Here is a 19,036-nt window from a genome sequence, read left to right as displayed (position 1 = left end):
ACTGTGAAAATTGTATTAAGAGTTTTCTGTTAAGATACAATTCACATGCCAAAAATTCATCATTTTAAATTGCACAACTCAATAATTTTTAGTATGTTCACAAGATGTGCAACCATTACCGTCTAATTTCAGAACATTGGTTTCACATCTAAAAATAAATCCCATATGCATTAGTAGTCATTTCCTGTTCTCTCTACTCCCAGTTCCTGGCAACCACTAATCTATGGCTTTCCTGTTCTAAATATTTTGTATCAATAGAACATACAATGGATTTGCAGATTCTGGACACTTCATATCAACAGAATCATATAATACATGGCCTTCTGTGTATAACTCCTTTCACTTGACATGTTTTCAAGATTCATTCATGTTGTACCAGGTATAAGTATTCCCTTCCTTTTTATGGCTGAATAATATTCCAATGTGTGGATCTACCACAATTTGTTTATCCATTCTTCAGTGAACAGACTTTGGATTATTTCTGATTTTTGACTACTATGAATAATTTGCTATGAACATTCAATTACAACTTTTTGTGTAACATATGTTTTCAATTCTCTTGGGTATTTTCATGAGAGTGAAATAACTGGGTCACATAGTAACTTTATGCTTAATTGCCTGAGGAACTATCCAACTGTTGGTCACAGTGGCTGCATCATTTTACATTCCTACCAGCAAAATATAAGGGTTCCAATTTCTCCAAATCCTCCTTAAAAAAAACAACAACAACACATACTTATCCTAGTAGCCATGAAGTAGTAGCTCACTGTGGTTTTGATGTGCACTTCCCTAATGACTAATGATGTTGAGAAATGCCCATTTGAAAATTAGGTTATTTGGCCCTGGCAGGTGTGGCTCAGTTGGTTGTAGCGTTGTCCCATACACCAAAAGATTGTGGGTTCAATTCCCATTCAGGGCACATACTTAGGTTGCAGGTTCAATCCCCGGTCTGGCTGGGGGATTACAGGAGGCAGCTGATCAATTTTCTCACATCTCTCTCTCTAATAAAAGAATAAATAAGTACGTAAATAAATAAATATTTAGGTCATTTGTCTTTTTATTGAGTTGGAATATTTCTTTCTGTGTATGTGTGATTCTCAATATTATTAATTACTCGGGAAATGCACTTAAAACCACAATGAGATACCACTTTATAGTCACCAGAATGACTATAACAAAAACGACAGTCCTGGCCAAGTGGCTCATTTGGTAGGGGCATCATCCTGTATACCAAAAGGTTGCAGGTTTAATTCACAGTCAGGGCAAGACGGGTGATCAAGGTTGCCCTCTCACATTGATGGTTCTCTCTCTCTCTCTCTCTCTTTCTTCTAATTTCCCTCCCTCTCTTCCTCTAAAATCAATTTAAAAGACACTTACTTATGTACAAGGGAGCTCCCATAAGACCGTTGGTTGATTCCTTAACAGAAACTTTGCAACTCAAGAGAGATTGGCACAAAATACTAAAAATGATGAAAAGTAAGGACCTACAATCAAGATTATTCTACCTGGCAAGTGTATCATTTAGAACTGAAGGAGAGATACGTTCCAGACAAAAAAAAGCTAATGAAGATCATTACCACTAAATCAGTATTATAATATAACTAGAGGCCCGGTGCACAAAAATTTGTGCACTCGGGGAGGGAGGGGGGGCGTCCCTCAGCCCGGCCTGTGCCCTCTCCCAGTCTGGGACCCCTCGGGAGATAACGACCTGCTGGCTTAGACCTGCTGCCGGGTGGCAGAGGACAGGCCCAATCCCTAGGTGCAGCCCCTGGTCGGGCTCAGAGCAGGGCCATTTGGGGAGCTGGGGCACCGCCCCATGTCATACACAGAGCAGGGAGGATCAGGAGGTTGCGATGCCACCCTCAGTCACGCTCAGGGTAGGGCCGATTGGGGGGTTGGGGCACCGCCCCCTGTCACACTCAGGGAAGGGCCGAAGGGGAGGTTATGGCTCTACCCCGTCACACACAGAGCAGGACCCGTTGGGGGGGGCGGGGGGGGAGGGGGTTGGGGCACCACACCCTGTCACACACAGAGCAGGGCCGATCAGGGGGTTGGGGCACTGCACCCTGTCACACACAGAGCCGCAGAGCGATCAGGGGGTTGGGGAGCTCCCCCCTATCAGGCACAGAGCAGGGCTGATCAGGGGGTTGGGGCGCCTTCCCCTGTCCCGAACAGAGCAGGGCGGATAGGGAGGTTGTGGCCCCGCCCCCTGTCGCACACAGAGCCGCAGGGCGATCAGGGGGTTCAGGGGGTTTGGGCACTGCCCCCTGTCACACTGATGCCGGTGCCGGGAGGCCTCGCGGCTCCGCTGATCCCCGTGCACTGGGTGTGTGTGGGGGGGGAGTGTCCCTCAGCCCAGCCTGCCCCCTCTCACATACTGGGAGCCCTCAGGCGTTGACCCCCATCACCCTCCAATCGCAGGATCGGCCCCTTGCCCAGGCCTGATGCCTCTGGCCTAGGCATTCGGCCCGGGCAGCGGGGACCCGCAGCTGCAGCGGCCCCGTGATCGTGGGCTTCGCTTTAGGCCCAGGCAAGGGACCCCTAGCTCCTGGGACTGCCAGCTTCGACTGAGCCCAGCTCCCATCACTGGCTCCACCCCTACTTCCTGCTATCACTGGCCAGGGCAGAAAAGGCACCTGATTCTCCGATCATGGCTGGGGGGCAGGGCAAAGGCGGCCCCAGGGCCGCCTTTGCCCTGCCCCCTAGCTCTTAGCTCCCCCCTGGGTTTCCGATCACTGTCAGTGGCAGGGGGCTTCTTCCTGCTTTCCCTTTGGCCTCCCTGCATTGTGCCTACATATGCAAATTAACCGCCATCTTGTTGGCAGTTAACTGCCATCTCAGTTGGCAGTTAATTTGCATATAGCCCTGATTAGCCAATGAAAAGGGTAGCTCGTACGCCAATTACCATTTTTCTCTTTTATTAGTGTTGATAGTGGTCCGGTGCACGAAATTCGTGCACAGAAGGGAGTCTCTCAGCCTGGCCTGCACCCTCTTTCAATCCGGGACCAATGGCTCCTAACCGCTCGCCTGCCTGCCTGCCTGATCGCCCCTAACCACTCTGACTGCCTACCTGATCACCCCTAACCACTCACCTGCCTGCCTGATAGCACAAAACCACTCGCCCGCCTGCCTGATCGCCCCTAACCATTCTGCCTGCCTGCCTGATCACCCCTAACTGCTCGCCTGCCTGCCTGATTGCCCCTAACTGCTCGCCTGCCTGCCGCATCTGCCCCAACCACTCTGCCTGCCTGTGTGATTGCCCCTAACCACTCGCCTGCCTGCCTGATGCCCCTAACTGCTCGCCTCCCTGCCTGATCGCCCCTAACCACCTCTGCCTCAGCCACTGCCATGACAGCTTCATCCGGAAAGATGTCCAGCTGTCCTGTCTAATTAGCATATTAATTTTTTATTATTATAGATATTAAAGAGACATCTTTAAAAAACAAAAGATTAGAAATGCAAATAAGAAAAAAATAAATTTTCATTGACAAAGGCAAATACTTAATAAAGTCAACTGCCCTGGCTGATTTAGCTCAGTGGATAGAGCACTGGCCCTTGGACTGAAGAGTCCTGGGTTCAATTCCTGTCAAGGGCACAGGGGGAGCCTCCGCCTCTCAGCCAGAAGCTGGGCTCATGGCTGGCGAGCACAGCGGCAGTGGTGGGAGCCTCTCCCGCCTCCACAGCAGCGCTAAGGATGTCCCTGCTTAGGCAGGGAGCGGGCCTAAGCCATCAGTCTGACATCCCCCAAAGGCTCCTGGACTGTGAGAGGGTTCAGGCTGGGCTGAGCCGCCCCCCCCCCCCGAGTGCAGAAATTTCATGCACCAGGCCTCTAGTATTAGATATTTGGTAACTGATATTTTAGAACATTTCACCCAAAAGCAGCAGAATATACATTCCTTTCAAGTGCACATTGAACATTTTCCAGGACATATCACATGTTAGGCCACAAAACAAACCTATATAAATTTAAGAAGACTGAAATCACATTTAGCATCTTGTCGGATCATAATGGTAGGAAGTAACTCAGCAAAGTGGAACTAGACAAAACATACCTCAACATAATGAAGTGGATATATGACAAGAAGAAAACTGAAAAAGGGGGGGAGCTAAATAACAGGCTACTAAACAATGAGATCAAGGAAGAAATCAAAAGATACTTTGAGATAAATGAAAATTAAGATATAAATTTATGAGACACAGCCAAAGTAGTTCTAAGAGGGAATGGATAGCAAACATGTCTACCTCAAGAAACAAGAAAGAAATCTCAAATAAACAATCTAACCTTATACCTAAAGGAACTGGAACTAGAACAAGAACAAACAAAGCATACAGTGAGAAGAAGGAAAGAAATGGTAAAGGTCAGAGTAAAAATAAACAAAATAGAGCCTAAAAAATGAACAGAAAAGATCAATGAAACCAAGAGCTGGTTCTTTGAAAAGATAAACAAAATTGAACTGTGTGTGACTGGGATAATGTGATGGAGTGGTTTCTGGCAGAGGTGAGGGTGAATTTTATTTTTTAATTTAGAGGATGTTTATTAAATCTGGGGACAGTGAAACAAGGAAGGGCCTAGGATAATAGGAGAGGGAATAGGTGGAGAAACGAGCTTAGGCTGGGCAACTCTGGCTCATTAAGAAGTCAGAGAAATGGGGGCGTTGAGAAGAGGTGCAGGGTGTTTGTCCAGGATGAACTGCTACTGTCCATTGCTGCCCTGGTTGCAAGCCGTGTGGGGTTCCTTAGAGTTTAGGAGATGCAGGCCTGTGGGGGATGGAGAGGGAGAGCGAGAGGGGAAAGGTGCAGATGTGCTCCTGGGAGGAAGAACATGCTGAGATTAATTTTTAATATTGTTTTATTATTACCTCTAAACAAATGATTGTAATAATTATGTGTAAAAAGAAAACAAATTAAAAAGATCTTTTTGAATATTTGATCCATTCTCCAATTTATATATTCTCTCTCAGCTTTTTGTCATTTGAAATTTGCCCTTTATATATTCACTAGAGGTCCGATGCATGAAATTCGTGCAAGGGGCTTGGCCCCCGCCACCATGGCGACTGCCTCGGCCCCCACTGCTACCACAGCTGCCTCTGCCTCGGTCCCCGAGGCCGCAGCTTCGTCTGGAAGGTCGTCCGGGAGGACGTCCGGTCTAATTAGCATATTACACTTTTATTATTATAGATCTTAGCCAATTACTAAAATATTTAACTGAACAGAACTTGACAAATCCTTCTAAACTAATAAAAATCTTTCCTATCAATGTTAATCCATCACTCTGTACTATCCCAACTTCAGAAGTTACAAGAACCACAACTAAGGGCAAGTCGTTTAACCTCCCTAAGCCTCTTTGTAAAATGGGTATAAATAATACTTCCCTTGTGGGGTGCAAATGAAATGAGACAAAGATATCAAGTGCTTGGAGTCATGCTTGGCACTAAGAAGGCATTCACTCAGTAGTTGCTCATGGGCTTCATTCTCAGTTCTGGTTGTTTCCTGGCTGATGTACTCACCTAACTGTCATAACATTTCGCCCATATTTCATGAGAGACCGTGTCACATAAGACCTGTGGTGCTGGAAGCTTTCTCCTTTGTTTGTCAGCCTGCTTGGGTTCAAATTCCAGCTCTGAAATGTTCTAGTTGGTGGGCAAACCACTTAAACTTTCAAAGCTGCAGAATTTTTTTTTAAATGGGGGTGACAAAGGTACTTACTTCACAGGATTAAAGGGAGCATTGAAAAAATATTAGATGTGAGGTGCACAGTAGAGTTTTGGGCACATAGAAAGTAGTCAATAAATGTTAGCAATTAGTGTTATTATTTTGTCAACAACATTCCTGGCTCTCTATTATGTGAAATAACATAAAAAGTATTTCAATTATTAATCTAAATTTTGATTTTAAGAAAACAAACCAAAAAACCTCATGCTAAACCTCATTTTTAGCTTGTCTTGACTTTCTAATTATACTTTAAACTTCCAAATAAAAAAAAAAGTTTATTCTTACCAACTGTTCTGACACACACACACACACAAATATTCTGATGAATAAATGATCATAGGGTTTAAAAATTTTCCTAACACAGGCATAATACAGGCTAACTCTGAAAAGAGCAGAGGGTGAAATCAATATTAATATTTTTTGTTTTGTCTAATATTTAGGATTTAATACGCTTTGGACTTCCAGATATTTGGCAATATAACATGGCTATACGTATAAAGTTTTCTGAAAGAAAATAACTCATTTTTAAAGAGAGGATACTGTTCCTATAGTCACTTCTTAAAGCTAAGTACACAAATTAATCTCAGCAGAGTACAAGAATTTCCCAAAGTGGTATGTGTGGTTTTTCTTAGTAGAATCAGTAAAATAAAAGCTCTCTGTATACTTTTTATTCCTTATAACATTGCTATCTCTTTAGCTTTTTCTTAAAGTAGCCAGAGACATTCAGGATTTTGAATTTAGTCCTTGAAAGTAATTATTTAAGGGAAGGATTACAATTTCTGTGCTGGAAGTGACTAAACTAATGAAGGGGAAGGCGGCTCAGATGTGTGTTCCGCAAGCCCTTTGTTTTTCAAGCAGCATTATTTTAATTATTTCCTATAAATACATCATTGTCCTTAAGAAAAATATTTTTCAGATAAACACAAAAATCTTTAATCATCACTTGGAACATCACCTGGAAATGACCTCAGCATATTATAAACTTTGAAAACAGATTTAGTGTATGAAAGCCCATTTTTTAAAAATATTTTTTATTGATTTTTTTTTTTTTTTTTTTTTTACAGAGAGGAAGGGAAAGGGATAGAGAGTTAGAAACATCGATGAGAGAGAAACATTGATCAGCTGCCTCCTGCACACTCCCCACTGGGGATGGGCCCGCAACCAAGGTACATGCCCTTGACCGGAATCAAACCTGGGACCTTGGAGTCCGCAGGCTGACGCTCTATCCACTGAGCCAAACCGGTTAGGGCTATGAAAGTCCATTTGCTAAATAACAAAAGCAACTATTACATGGAATTTCATTAAACAAGTTATTTTAGAAAGACCAAGGGTCAGATGAGTGGCAACAGAATATTTTCAGGAAATTCTGGGAGATGTGGCAAAAAAATTGCCAACTCAACAGAACTGAGGTGTTAGCCAGAGAGTGATTCCGCTGACCCTCACCCACCCCTACTGCTACCAGGAACTTCTCTGAGGCTTCCCCTCCAAGCTGCCTCCTTTGGCAAACATGACCATTCTCTTTCAATTAAACCTTGGGTAGGAATTAAGATTTCCTTCCAAATCTACGAGAGATCAGAGAGACCTGGAGCCCCAGGTATTGTTCCCAAATGGAATTCTGACCATGAAGCAAAGATGGAGGGGTTGGACTGACGGTCAGCCTGCTGGTGCCTTTACAAACACCTTTGCCAAAATGGCCTCAAGAAAGGTAGATGCAATTGCACTGGCCAACTTGAGATAGACAGCAATGAGCAGACACTCATGTCAATAAAGCATTCTAGTTTCTTTCTCCCTAGCACACTGCACTGTTTAAAGACTTGTAACCTTAATATGGTGCTTGAAGCTACAGGTAAGTGACTCTAGAGGTGTCTTTATTTGAATTGCTAAGTGAATTCCAACAGGTACCAAAGTACAAAACAAAAGGTAGATTTCACAGTTTTGAACAAGCCTACCCCATGCACAATAACAAAGTATTCAAAAAGCACACAGGAAAAATTATAATAGGAAAAACTGTAGTAGTTAAAAATACACATATATTTACGAAGGAAAAAAATGAAAACAATCTATTGCCTATCAGGTTAAGTAAGTACTGGTACATTCATTCCACTGAAATTATCCTATCATTGAAAACAAAAACAAAAACTTGGATAGATCTATATGTACTGAAAAAGGAAAATGTCCGTGATATATAACTAAGCAGAATGGGTTATGTGTGTATATAACACATACATAGAGCAAGAGAAAGAATGAGACAGGTAAGGACAGCAGCAGGTAGGCTGGCAGATGAGAGTAGGCAGGGAGAGTATGTGCAAGGCAGGCTAAAAGCTAAAGAAACAGAGAGAAAGTGAGAGGAAAACAAACAGATAGGAGAGATAGGTAGGACACAGAGAGAAAGAAGAAATGGGCAGGAGGCAGCAGATAGAAACCAACAGATACACAAGGACAGACACGGAAGGGTGCACTCCGAAATGGCTATCACTCTGAATGTCCCATACAATAGACACTAGCCACATGTGTCTGTTGACATTTAAATTAATTAAAATTAAATACCATTTAAAATTCCGTTCTGCAATCGCACTCCTCACCTTCCAAGTGCTCCATAGCCACATGTGGTTAACAGCTACTGTATTGGCAACACAGAACATTTCCTTCACTGCAGAAAGTTCTGCTGGGTAGTGCTGTTTTATACCCTTTGGTATTGTGTAAACTTTTTGTACTTTTATAGTTTGCAAAGAGAATAAAGACATTTCCAATTTGAAAAACATAGTTTTTGTTTTACTCTCCCTCCCCATTATGCATCTCTTTAACAGTTCTTTTTCAAACATTGCAGAAGCACCAAAGGGCTTAATGACCTGTATATTGCCAATTTTCTCTAAGTTATTTGATTATTACTAATTCAGTTCTACTTAATAAGAGTTCAAATGCCACCAAAACAAGGAAGATGACATACATTTGGAGCATCGTGACATGGCTCTTGATCTCTAAAATCAAAGAAAGGTCATGTTACTCATTCTTAGTAGGAGCAAGCATAGTTGATAGAAACTCCCTGCAGTTTAGACAAACATTTTAAATTGAACCTTTTTTTTTTTTTTACCAAAAGAATAATAGCATTTAAAAAAGCATTCATTTTTTTATGCCTCAATTCAGTGCAAAGTGGGGGGAATAAACCTCAAGATTTTTTTTTTTAAAGTGTCACATTAACTGAAAAAAGAAAATGGCCATTTTTAAATGAAGGCTGTAACACCAAAGCAATGAATGGGTTTCTAAAGGCTTTCTCAGGTGATACAAGATTGAAGCATTTGGTGAGGTTTCAAGAGGGTAAATAACATTTTAAGGAAAAGTAACAGAAAGGTCTCCAGAAAAAATCCCATAAAGCATATATACAAGTTTGTAGGGAATGCACCAATACTAATATTTTGAGGCTCTTAGTCCCCTTAGGAAAAAACCATTGGTTGGTGTTAAAAGATCACAGCCCAGTCCATACTGCTATCCCCACCAGCATCCAGGGACCCACTAGGCCCCGTAGGCACACACATTTAATCTGTATCCTCAAAGTTCTGCTTAAAACCCTTCACAATATCATGTCCATCTATTTTCCTAATGCAGCCACCCAGGATTCTATCGCCAGAACCTAAGTTCCAACCATAACCATCTATTAAAGGTCCTTACTACAGGGCCATACATAATACAGTATATAAATCTATAAAGCCCCTGTAAGACAGTGTAGAAGTGACACAAGAATATATTACAGACCAATGTAGCAGAACCTGTACATACTGAGCCATCCCACTGAATGCAAGTCTAAATGGCATACAAATTAGTGAGGGGAAAAATGGACTATGCATCAGATGGGCTGGCTTGTGCAACTAGTTTATTCACATGGAAAATTATTCCCTATCTTATACCCACACACAGAAATAAATTCCATACGGATTTGATTTATGCTGAAGAGCAGAGCAAACTTTTAGAAAAAAGAAATATGGTAGAATCTCTTTATAACCCCAAAGTACACAGTAGTAAGATTTATTAAATATGATGCAAAAAGCACCAACCATAAACACGCAGACTAAAACAATCTATTGCCTATCAGGTTGATGTAGGCAATAAACAACCTTAATTAAAAGTAAAACTTGAACACAACAAAGCACATAAAGTGGAAAGAAAAGCTACTGGGAGAACATATTTAAAATTTAAAATATCAACAAAAGATAAATAAAATAACCAGAATATATAAAGACATAAAAATATATAGAAGGGGGAAGCAATCTAATAGAAAAACATAAGAGATACAAATCATAACAAAAGAAGAAACTAAAATAGCCAAATAAACATTAGAAATGATGCTCAAATACACCAGAAATCAAGAAAATAGAATATTTTTTCAATTAGCAAAAATTTGAAAGTCTGACAATACCAAGGCTTGGCAAGGATATGGAGCAATAGGAACTCCCAGACAGTGATGTTAGGCACTGAAATTGGTACAATTCCTCTGGAGAATGATCTGGCAACATATAAGAACTCAAGGATGCACATACCTATGTACAAGCAATTCTACCTCTAGATCCAAACTCTGGAGAAGCTATTAACTATTCACAAGAAGATAATGTGCCACATGTTTATAGCAACATAGTTAATAGCAAAGCATGGTAATGTCCAAAAACTCCCCAGACAGAATGAATAAACTACACAATATAATCCTAGAATACCATAAAGCAAAACTGAAGGAATTACTGCTACACACATCTACATGGATATATTTTATACAGAATGTTAAAATGAAAAAGCAAGTTGCAGAATATACACACAGTATAATACCATACTGTACAAAGTTTGGGATCCTCAAACTAAACACACACCTTATAAATATACATGCATATAATGTAAGTAGAAAGCCATACAAGGGACTGATGCTTCTGTAGAAGGAAAATGGCATCTGGGAGGGGTACGCAGGCAGCACTGACTATATGTGCAATGTTTTTAAATACAATTTTAAGTTTTTAATATAAAGCAAAAAATACCCAATGTTAAGATTTAACTATTCTGTATAGAGATTATATTATTCTATTTTTCTGTGTTCGTGAAATATTTCAAAGTATGAAGAAACTTGTATTTTAAAGAATAGGAAAAAGCAACAGAGGCTGAAATTTACCAAGGGGTTGCCTCCTGATAGTGAGCCTTTAGCTATAAGTAGTTTTTACTTATTTTTTTCCTAATCTTCTAAATTTTCTAATTTTTTTCTTTCATAAAGTCAACCCAGATACTTCTAGCCCAATTTATACTCCCATTTTACTACCAAATTCAACACTGTACTTTCTTGTTCGTTTGGTGGAGAACTTGGTAAGGAAGTATGCACTGTTTCCTCCACTCAAACATGGGTTCTTGGAGGGCACACCACATGCATTTATTTTTATATAAATTATGTATTGAATGCCTATGCGGTGCCAGTTACTATGCCAGCAGCTAGAGAAACATAAATAAAACATGCATTTCCCTTCCTCCTCAGAGTTTAGTCTCAATGAACAAATATATTAAATAAACATAGAAAAAACTATATAATTAAAATTGTGAAAATGCTATGAAGGAAAAGAATAGGTATTATAGGACAACAGTAGAAAGGCCTAATATAACCTCAACTGAATAGGAGAAATAGAAATATGCCAGGAAGGGAAGGTGGAAGGGACCTGTGGACAGAGACAAAACCCACTGGAGTCTTTGTTACTGGGCCAAAGCACCTTGAGGGCAGGGATTGCTTCTGATTTATATCTGTACGCATTACTTACATAGTGCTTAACAAATGCTTCCTGGTTGGTTCTAAGGCAGTCTCTGAGCAATCAGGAAATTCTGTGCCTGCAGCTCTGGGGCAGGAAAGCAGTCCGTGGGGGATGGCCCCACAGGCAAAAGTAGCCATTTAGAGGCACAATGGAATCGGAACCCATCGTGTGTGTGTGTGGTAGCTCAGCCCCTCAAAAAGCACTTACTATAAATTCCCTCATACCCACTTCATGAGAGAGCTAATCTACCTCTCTCTTATTTTTTCCATCTATCCATCCCCTTCCTGTCCAGTGCCCTCATCCCCACATTATTCAACAATTTAATTCAATACATTTAAGGGGACCTATGTGTGTCAAGCTAGGGATATGAAGACCCACACAGCATAGCCTCTGCCTCAAGTAACTTTCCGTCTAGACCAGTGGATCTCAACTAGGGTAACTATCTCCCGGGGACATTTGACAATGTCTGGAAACATTTTTGGTTGTCACAATGGGGTAGGGGAGGGTGTACTACTGGCACCCAGTGTGTAGAGTCCAGGGATGCTGAGAAACATCCTACAATGATGCTTACAATGACGACCCCCACACAAGAAAGATTTATCTGGCCCCAAATGTCAATAATGCTAAGGTAGAGAAACCTATGTAAGTTATTTAGAATCATGCCTAGAATTGACTCCAAAAGCAGGGCGAGAATTAGAGGTCAAGGACCAGAGGAAGAGGTCAAGTGCCAGAGGGCAGTATTAAACATCAGGTCATTGGGTAAGCATATAAAAAATGTCCAAATTGAGAAACCTTCTCTAGAGAATTAGTGGCATAATTACATCACAATATAGCAGGAGTATAAGTTATTGACCAAATACAAAGGGGGGGGGGGGCATCTAGTTTAGAATTGAGGTGAAAAAGCTTCTTTAGAAGTGACATCTAATTCAAAACCTGAAAAATAGATAAGATAGAAAAGGATGTAAGGATGGAGGGAGGATAAAGGGTCTATTCCAGACAGAAGGAACAGCTAACAGCCAAGTAGGACTATGGAATGAAAGATATGTTTGTACAATGGAAAAGTAGGGAGTGGCTATTGAAGAATTGAGAGGCAAACAACCCAGATCATAACGCGCTTGTACCATAGGTTAAGAAATGTGGACTTTATCTTTTGGGCAATATAAGCCACTGAGAGGATGAACATAGAGGAGTGACATGACCAAAACTTGTTTTAGGACATTCATTCTGAAGAGTGGACTGCTAATGAAATAAGCAGGAGGACACTCTGCAATCCAGGTGACAGCTGTGGCTTGACCTAATGAAGGTTCTGAGGATGGAAGGAGACATTCAAGAGATGCTTCAACAGTCAGCATTCCTCCAAGATGTGTGCCTACCATGGTCCTCTGCCTAGTAATTCCAAAGGCCCCAAACTCCCAAACTTAAACGTTTCTTTATAATTCATCAATGGCCCAACCCAACTAGAGTTATGTGGCACCAAAACCAGAACCTGAACAGAGTTGAGACTATTTATAGTACATTTATCATATTTTGTGTAAATATTTCAAGGCACAAGTATTAATGTTTGATTATAGGTGCCATGAGATAGACATAGGCCCTCAAGGTTATGGATTGAATTACAGGGGCACACGGCCATGAAGCGTATAATTACAATAAGGTGTAAAACTTATGATGGGAAAGCACAATGATGACTAAATACAGCAGAGAGATTGAATGTCATAGGAAGGAAAGAATCTAGAAATATCTCTCTGAGAAAGTGATATTGAAACTGAGACCTAAAGGATAATTAGAAACTATTGATCTGAAGGGACCAGAAAGAAAGAAATTGAACTTAAGCAAAGCAGAACAGGGGAAAACCAGAGAATAGGAGGAAATAATGGTTGAAAGAAAGCTCAGGGTAGGAAGCTCAGGGCCAGCATGGTGGAATGCAGCTTAGAGTGTAGTCTGGAAAGGAGTTATTACCTGGAAGAAACCCTAATGAAAAATGGACCACACTTTCTGATGTTCTAGAAGGTGCTTTGCACCTAAAAATCAAATAAATCTAGGGAGTGGAGTTTAAAACACTTAAACATTTATTTTGTGGTTATTTTGGCTGGGGGGGGGGGGGGGGAGACGGACGACGACAATCCTTCTGTGCAATAAAGCACCACTAAAATGCACTGCAAATGGATAAACTGGGTAATTGTATACTGAAACACTCAGAACACTTACAATGAGTTTGAATAATAATTTAGGTCATCAGCAATATGCTGCCAACTTTGTAAAGCACTATGGTCTGGCAGGGTGTTTTAAAATAATAAACTGACCAGAAACATAAGTGAGATACTCAGATGTCAATTGGGAAGATTTTGGCGACATTAAAGTTTCCAACCACAAATATATCAGTATAAATCATACCCTCCATTTTGAACTTATGACAGCTTAAAAAGCAAATGCTAGTATTCTACTCCAAAAATCCGAAGGAACTAGCCATTGATAGCAACTATTTTAATCGGCGAATACTTATTATCCCACACCAGAATATTAGACTTTTAAAAACCAGTGTTGGGCCTGGCTGGCATGTCTCAGTGGTTGAGTGTCAACCTATGAACCAGGAGGTGACGGTTCAATTTCCGGTCAGGGCACATGCCTGGGTTGCAGGCTCGATCCCCACTGTGGGGCGTACAGGAGACAGCCGATCAATGGTCCTCTCTCATTACTGATGTTTCTCTCTCTCTCTCTCTCTCTCCCTCTCCCTTTCTCTCTGAAATACACACACACACACACACACACACACACACACACAGTGTTTGCACATTTTAACTAAATGCACCTGGGAGAACTGGCTGGGGGGAGAGAGGAATCAAGCCAGATGTAAGGGAGTCAACACTTCACAACTATTAACTTAGTTTCTTTGTGAATATGCTATTTATTTTTTGTTAAACCATCCCCTCCCCCAACTTTTGTTAGTCATCTATTTGCCACCCAGTCCCTCCTAAATTCCAGTTACAGGGGCCTGAATTGTAGTTTTTCTCTCTTCCATCATGCTGGAGGAGTTGGAATTCCCTCTACTTATCCAGTGTCCCAGTAATTCAACTTCCTCAACAACAGGAACCTTCTCATTCTCTCCAGCTCCCACAATAACACTCACATCCTAGACCCAACCTAGAACCTGAATTCTGAAACAACCTCCTCTGAATACACTGTTTCCTTCCCCTTTATGCCTCCTGTACCTTCATCCATCCATCCCATATTCAACGGATATTCATTAAATATTTGCCTTTTGCAAAATTCTCGGTGCAGGAGGGAAAGCATTATTAAAAAATACAGATATAATAATCCAGACAGAAATCTCTACCTCCATGTAACATACAAATAAGCAAAGAAGTGATATTGAAACTGAGAGTATTTAGCAAGTGGTAACTTTCTGCTTTCTTCATGGGCTTAATACCCCAACCCCATCCCAGTCACTCTGAATAGATGAACTTGGTTTCTATTTTATGGAGGGCAAAGTCCACTTAATGTGAGTAAGGGTCTTTAAAGCTTCCTTTCTCTATTAACCAATGTCACTCCAATAATTCAATTAAAAACACACACAAAAGAAAAAACCCAAAATAACTTTCTCTGTGACTCAAAATCCCTGCAGGTTAACATTTACTTGTCGTTTTCTCCAGGGTCCCAAATGTTCTTCCCTTCGTTCTATGGCTAACTCCACCCCCCTCTCTGTCACTCCCATGTCTGATCTGTAGAGCTTTATTCAGTTATCCTACCTTTCTTGAATTCTGAATTTGTTAAATGTATAGGTTATGAAGAGAAAAAGATAGTATTCCAGATGAAAGAAACAAAATGAACAAGTTATATGAGTAGGAAAGAATAGGGAATGCTTATGATAAAAGCAATAATAAAACTGGTCTTATTGCATAGCAGGGTGCATTGGATGGTGATAGAATACAAAGTTAGATGGATAGGGTGGGATAAGATTACACGGTATGTTAAAAGCCACACAGTGTAGGTTGATGGTTTCTGAACAAGAAAATGCTCACAATGAAAAAGTAGTATTTAAGGAAGATGGGACTCAGAGCATGGAATGAGATGGGATGGAGAGGAAGGATTTAACCTTGGAATAAGAACTGGATCAGGATTGAGGACAGGGAGGGTAGAAGGCAAGAGGGTGAGGCAAGCATCCTGACAAGTATATTGAGAACCTGCTGAGTGTGGAGGTAGTGAGAAGAAAAAAGGAAAAGACAAAAGACATTTGCCACAGGGAAATGGACAGAACCTGATGATTAACAGCATAGTGTGGATCAATTTCAATCAAGTTCTTGGCAGTGTAACTGCTACAAGATGGAAGGCACAGTGCAACATTGGTAAAGTTCCTAGAATCATAGGCCTGGAGGTTGGAAGGGGCTGGGGCCTCTGAGGTCATGTGATTCAGCATACCCACTTAATAAATGAGGAAGCAGAGGCCCAAAGAAGTCAAGTGATTTGTCCAAAGTCACAAAGCAAGTTGCTAAGAGATGAGACTGGAACACTGTCTCCTGTCTGCCTTTGGAGCTCCCTCCACTATACCCTGGGGACTCTTCCAGACCCCATTTAAGCTTCCTATTTGTTCACTGAGACCCTCAGGTGCCACACTTCCACCAATAAAAACTGCACTATGGAACCAGCCACCTGAGTTTGGTCTCTGCACATATCTGGTTCAGGAGAGTTAACTCTCGGTCATCAGGGCTTCAAAGTTGCTGGGCAGACTCTACCCCAGGGCCTTCCTGAAGATAAGCCCGCCTTGTCCTTTCATGGGGAGCCCAGCTCAGACTGTGCTATGTCTCCAGACACTGTTTTGAAATTTCTGGTAAGTCCTAAGGCAATAGAGTAAATAAGACACACACCCTACTCTAAGGATTGTTAAAATGATTTTGAGATTAAAGAGCAAAGCATATTGACCCTTATTGTTTCCTTCTTCCCCTCCTATTCTGACTCAGTAACAGAAGTTGAGCCATGTGTATGATTCCCTGGCAAAGGCTGGAATTTGTATTTGGTAATCTTCAAATTATCAGCTCACAGAACTCTGCTAATAAAAGTAGTCTATTATATTTCTAGTGGGGCGTCTACATTTTCTTCTAGACAACATTCATTAGTAAAGTAGGAGTTTCTGGGTTATTTTCTAGAGAACTTTGAGCCTTAACATAAGTTAACACAAATATTGCTTCCAATATTTTATAGAAACCAAGCATTAAATAAATATGAACAACTTGGGTATCTCATTTCCTCTGCCAGTATCAAAAAGGCCTTTTACCAAGCTACCATGGATTTGACCAAGCATCCATATTAAAACAGGTATTTAGACTGAACTGTTCTGAACTATTTGAACTTATTAAGAGCTGCCTGAATAAAGTCATTGGATAATACTGAATAATTTTATAACAGAAGTATTAAGTATTGTTTATGTTTTCTCCTCGTGCTTTTCCCAAGAATTGCAATAACAACTTTTTTTAAAAAGGTAAAAAACAACAACACAATAAAATATGCCAAATCCTTCTTTGGGAAAATATTGACAATTACGTGTTTTCAAGGACAAATTTTCAAAGTAACAGGGCCCACAGTGATGACAGAATTGCAATTAAAATGTACACAATCAGGTACCAAACTCGACCGCTTGGCTTATGTTTTCTTCTAACTTAATTTCCTCATACTACTCATTTTTAAAAAAGAAAATTTTTTTTTTACCACATGCTTTGAGCATCTCAAAAGTTTAAACTGAGTACATCTGTTCAGCAGCTTTAAGATATTCTCTTTTATGACTAAGGGACAGGTGCTGTTCAGTTTATCATCATGCATGTAAACTAAGCCCTTGAACTTAGAGTGAGGAAAAGCACTCGGCTTAAAGTTTAGAAAGGAAGGAACTACACACCAGCTTCCTTTAGAACAGCCTGCTTTTTCAGCTTCCTGTATGAAAATAATATTACATTTTTACAGGAATTTCTAAAAACAATGAAGAAATTATATTTAAGCCGTTAGACAGTGAAGTTTTAAATCCTTTAAAGAGCAAACAATTTCTTCCAATAATTTTGATATTTAAATCAAGCCAGGAACAGAAAAAGAGATTAATAAAATAAAATAGAAATGTGGTACAAAGTTTACAGTGGATTATACAATTTTCAGATTATCATACATTCACGTTTTCTTCCAGTAAATGACAAACACTAAGACTTTTGGCTTTAAAAGCCTCAAATATCAAGTTACTGTATTTGGTAGAGATGATGAGGGAAAGGTTTTCTCTGTTGGTGTGGTTGCTGCTATTACTGTTATGAAAGTATTTTGAAAAAACAAAAATATACCAAGTTTATTATTAAATGCAGTTACTCAGACTCTAACTAAACCAAAGAAAATGGACTATTCTTTATAAAAATAAAATGCGTGCAGAATCTCAAATTCCAGGGGAGAGAGCAGTAACTTCCTCAAGGTACAGGCCTTAAATGTCCTCTCAAACTTCTAGGAAATCACCAAGTTACCCAGCAGACTGCTTCCATGGCCATCTCTCACATACGGATTTCCACAGCTCACGTGCGTTCAGCCAGAAAGAGGATCATGCTGTACATCAACACTAAGTTCTCTCCATGCATACTTCATTCAGTATGCCATTACTATGCATTTAGAAATTTTCTATCAATGGTTGTTAAATGAACTAAAGCTTATCTTGAAATTCAACCTATTCTTACAGTACTCTTTCTTGAATGTTAACATTTTACTGTATTCAAATATTCAAGATTCAAGTGTGTCAGAAAATTCCAATCACTCAGATTGTTTAGGAAAGAGCAATACAGACGTGGGGAACTACAGATACAGGAACTATAGTTTCCTTTAACCCACTCTAGTCCTACCCCTGCATAGTATCCAGCATGGGAATCAGCAGCTGTTGCAAATCCAGGGCTCAGAGAAGTGGATGGCCCTGGCCCAGGAGACCAAAGTCAGGTGAACAGCAGCTCAACCCACTGTAAGCTCTAGCCCTGGAAGCACTGCATTCCACTGCGATGACCTGGATCCTGTGAGTAAAGGGCTACCCCGAGGAAAGCAGTGGTGGGAACAGAAGGCAGAGGTGGCTGATGTCTGCGAAGAGAACTCGGGGTTTGCTGTCCCTACTTGAAATAGGACACTTGGAGAAGACATTACCAGAAAGTGTGTCTTCTAGAGCTCCCAACAACCCTTTCTGTGCCCCCCTCCCCAGTGCACTTTGCAGGATATTGCCAATGACCTTTCTGCACCCTCCTTTCCAGTAACTGCCACTCCACACGCGCTATATTTACCTGTTTATCTTTTAATCTGCCCATAAGATTTTAAGATCATTGAAGTGGTCCTCCACTATGAAACTAGCTCATCCTTTCATCTCTGTACCTACCCTTAGTTTCTAGAAGAGAAATCAGCACAAAGCAGTCATTCAGTATTTGTTCTTGAACGTTTTGTCGAAGAGCTGTTAGAGAGCAAAATAAAGTCTGTCTTCTAGTATGTTCACACACCGCCCTCCCTCAATTGCACCCCACCTCTATCCTATTTCCAATGTTCATTCCTTGTATCTGATCAAAAAC

At 40.7% G+C, this 19,036-nt stretch overlaps 1 protein-coding gene across 4 annotated transcripts in view; it reads right to left on the bottom strand.

The window, feature by feature from the left end:
- Positions 1-19,036, bottom strand: part of MRTFB (myocardin related transcription factor B) — a 198,197-nt gene that overhangs the window by 147,498 nt on the left and 31,663 nt on the right. Inside the window, exon 2 of one of the 4 annotated variants that reach the window (XM_059693212.1) lies at positions 8,660-8,690. The exons of the other annotated variants lie outside the window; for them this stretch is intronic. The gene's annotated coding sequence lies outside the window, so the exon portion shown is untranslated. The remainder of the gene's footprint in view (positions 1-8,659; positions 8,691-19,036) is intronic. 4 annotated transcript variants of the gene reach the window in all.

Source organism: Myotis daubentonii, chromosome 4 (assembly GCF_963259705.1).
Source record: "Myotis daubentonii chromosome 4, mMyoDau2.1, whole genome shotgun sequence".
NCBI lineage: Eukaryota > Metazoa > Chordata > Mammalia > Chiroptera > Vespertilionidae > Myotis > Myotis daubentonii.
Note: the sequence above shows the minus strand (reverse complement) of the source record. Positions and strands in the feature narration are given on the sequence as shown.